Genomic DNA, 332 nt, shown 5'->3' on the forward strand with positions numbered 1-332 from the left:
TTGAGTGCGCCCATTCTTTTTCTCTCTGTTTTCAGAGATCAGGAAGTATTTTTGCTTGTTTTCTATGTATTTATAAACAAACATTTTTAATCAATGAGTACTGCAAGATATTACTTCAGTTCATGTTTGTCTGTTCTCAAATGCTTGCTCATTGGTTGTCAACTCTGTTTTAAGGTGCCCATACACGGTACAATCAAATAGTTTGCTTTCCCATTTATTTGACCAAATGAATAGAGAAGAATTTACAAATTATCTTTTTTAAAATTGATAAAAAAAAACGATCAACTACAATCAATTTATTGCTTTTTTTTTTTTTTTGTGTTGAAAAAATC

Source organism: Hyperolius riggenbachi, chromosome 1, assembly GCF_040937935.1.
Source record: "Hyperolius riggenbachi isolate aHypRig1 chromosome 1, aHypRig1.pri, whole genome shotgun sequence".
Classification (NCBI taxonomy): domain Eukaryota; kingdom Metazoa; phylum Chordata; class Amphibia; order Anura; family Hyperoliidae; genus Hyperolius; species Hyperolius riggenbachi.